We start from the raw sequence: 3723 nt of genomic DNA on the forward strand, positions 1-3723 counted from the left end.
ATTGTTTAATCCTTTAAGCCTCTGGCAAACTAAGTGGAATAATATGAGGCCTGGCCTGAAACTGGTCCAAATAATACATAATTTGCATCAAAGATTAGTTAGGCACTTCAGCTGACAGCGTGTGCATGACTCCAGTGGACAGGCTGGGGCAGGGAGGGTGGGGGGGAGGTCTCAGAGGCAGCCCTGGAAAAAAGAGGAATAAAGAAAAACTGGGAAACCAAAGCTGGAGGGTGTTTGGCAAGGAAACTGTCTCCCTATTCACCCCCAGGTTGTGGTGGGAGAAATTTAATTCAGAACTATGGTGAATGACCCTGGATGATGGGGCCTTGTTTTGGGGGACTACTCTTGTCTTTTGTTACATTTCATGCTAAATTAAGGCGCATGGTATTTCTAAAAAAAAAGAAAAAGAAAATATACATAAATATATTTGTGACAGTGAGCTTGTACTTATATTGAAATGATGCCTTTTTTTTTTAACACAGTAATTGTTACTTTTCATCTAGTCATTTAATTAATCCACAACCTGATTTTTGAAAAGATGCATCTTAGGAGGTATGAAAGAGAGGGGGTTCCAGCTCTGTGTGATATTAGTGATTATGTGATGGCTTTAATTTGATGTTTTTGTATTAATAATAGAGCATGTCTTTTTTACATGGATAAATTTTTAGGGATGGTGGGGAGGATCTGGTTCTGAAAATACACAATGTTTTTTTTTGTTGTGACCGGTAAAGGGATCGTAACCCTTGGCTTGCTGTCGCCCACACCGCGCTCAGCCAGTGAGCGCACTGGCCATTCCTATACAGGATCCGAACCCGCGGCCTTGGCGCTCCCAGCGCCGCACTCTCCCGAGTGAGCCACAGGTTCGGCCCTACACAATGGTTTTTGATTCTTAAACACACCTTTGCTGAGAGAGAACCTGACCTTGGGAGCATTTTTCACGCATGACTCAATTTGGTCCCTGGATACAGAATACACAAGGGGCACAGTGGGGTGAATTGATCATCCAAGGGAATTTACGTTCTTACAAAAGAAAGAGTTTAAATCATTAGCAGAACATGCCCCACGTGTGAATCCATCGAAAGCATATCTAATGGTACTAGGATTCATAGAAATATGCTCATTGTCAAATGTTCCCCAAGGATATGTACAGCAGAGTGTAAAACAGGCAAAATAAAGAGCACAGAACTAGGCATCAGAAGACCTGGAGTCTGTAGCAGGCTTGAAACTGTAACGTATATGACCTCAGGCAAATTATTAAAAATTTCAGACAAAGCCCAAGTGTGCCACCTCCCTACCTCACAAGCAGCAAATGTGAACAGTTAACGAAATATCAGAAATTAAAGCATTCAAAATCTTTAAAGTATCATATTAAATCAAGTCATTATTATACAAAGCTCAAGAATTTTTAGAAAACTTAAGTATATTTAAAAATTTTTTTGAGTACCTAATTTAGAGGAAGCATTGCTCTAGGTGTTGTGAATAAACCCTTCAAACATCTTTATTATTTTAAAAATTAAACTCATAAAGATTTTTAAAAATATTTAAAATCAAATGGGCTTACGTTCAAACAAATAGGAAAATAGTTTCATTTAGATAGGTCAGGGTAAATAAAATGAATATGTGAAAAGTTCTAAATAGGCACAATTCAGTAGATACCTAAGAATCAGCACTGGTGAACCTGTCTAGAATAATACATAAAGCAAATAAATTTGAGCTGAATCATGCAATGACTTTTTTAAAAAAAATCTCAACAGGACTGCTGGCCTCTGTTGATATGTCAAAGTTTAGGAGAGGCACTTGCATGAACAAGTGGGTTCTCTTTAACACATGAACTTTGGTTTCTAGGAGATGATGGTGAAATGAGTACAAGCAGTTATTTTCCTGGACTCTAATAAAATAATACTAAAAGGAGAAGAATATAAGAGTAAAGTAAACGAAAGAGGAACATCAGGCAAAAAAGAAAGATTTCGGCAAACTTCTGAAGGTAAGAAGAGGATGACAAATAGAATAGAGAGTATGATGGTTAGTTTTATGTGTCAGCTTGCCTAGGTTAAGAGGCCCAGCTGTTTGTCAAACACCAGTCTAGACATTGCTGTGAAAGTATTTGTCAATGTGATTAATATTTATAATCAGCTGACTTTAAGTCAAGCAGATTACCCTCTGTAATGTGGGTGATCCTCATTCAATCAATTGAAGGCCTTAGGGGCAAAAACTGTGGTTTCTCAGAGAAGAAGGAATTCTGCCTCAAGACTGTAACAGAAAATAGAGAGTTACTAATCAGTAGGCATAAAGTTTCAGTCAAACAAGATGAATATACCTTAGAGATCTGCTGTATAATTGTACCTATATTAGCAATAATGCAAGGTATATTTAAAATTTTGTTGAGAGGGTAGACCTCATGTTGTATTCTTATCACTATTAAATAGGAAAAGACTAACATAGAAATCCTGTCTGCATTTCAGCCTGTTGGCCTACGCTGTGGATTTAGGACTCAAGACTGCAACATCAACTCTTAACTACATTTCTGGCATTTCCGCCTGCCCTATGGATTTTGGACTTCCCAGCCCCTACAATTGAGTAAGCCAATTCCCTAAACAAATATCTCTCTGTCTCTGCCTCTGTGTCTGTCTCTCTCAGGAGAACCATGAATGATACAGTGAGAATGTAAGAGCCTAGAATATGCAGGAGAAATTTTGGGGAAAGTAGGAGTGTGGGAGTAAGCTGCCTGGCAATGTACCAATAAAACCCCAGGCTCACTGGGCAGCTGCAACACAGATTGGGATTTCTAGTCCGGGTGGAAAAGAGACAGGCGAGTTGAAGTCTGCCTAAGGAACCCCGACTGGGCCTGTGGCCACTGCTCACTCTCCTCCCTGCCCACTGCCTGAGGCCCATGCACTGTGCTGGAAACCCACAATCTTACATGTGAGAAAAATATATGAGGACTCTTTACCTATAAAGAAATTTTAAAACTGCCTGGAAATTTTACTCTACGTAAGACATTAACATTAGGGGAAGCTAATGGTGAGGGTGAGGTATATACAGAAACTGCATTATTTTTTAATTTGTCTTTAAGTCTAAAATTAGTTCAAAATAAAAAGTAAAAAACAAAACAAAAAAATGACTGTATGGAAAGAACTAAGAGAGCCAGAGTATGTGCCAACAATGTAGAATAAAGCACCCCCCATCAAGGAATTTGGACCCTCCCCCCAACACCCACATAAACTCCTGACTAAAATCCAGCCCATTCTCAGTGTTGATCCTAAAGTGAAACTACCAGGAGACAAAGCCCCCCCAGAGTATCAAGGTTCCATGCAGACTTCATATTCATGGGCAGCAATAACAGGAANGCCCCCCCAGAGTATCAAGGTTCCATGCAGACTTCATATTCATGGGCAGCAATAACAGGAAATCAGATCTACATATGTAACTGCAGGGGAAACCCACACCATCTACTAAGAAAAATAAAACTGGCTCCTTGTTCTTAAATATGCATGGATAACCAAAGTTCACCACTTGTGTATAAAAACAAAACAGACGCATCAAAGAGAAAAACCAAGTAATTAAACATGATTCCTGACTCCTGAAGAAACAGAGATAATTCAGAAAACATAAGAGAATTTTAAAGAGAACTCATGCTGTTTACACGTAGATTATTAATATTTTCATCTAACAGACTAGAGAGTCACGATGTACTACATACGTTGATGAGACAAGAAATTGAGG

This window comes from Galeopterus variegatus, unplaced genomic scaffold (assembly GCF_000696425.1).
Source record: "Galeopterus variegatus unplaced genomic scaffold, G_variegatus-3.0.2 Scaffold1800, whole genome shotgun sequence".
Lineage (NCBI taxonomy): Eukaryota > Metazoa > Chordata > Mammalia > Dermoptera > Cynocephalidae > Galeopterus > Galeopterus variegatus.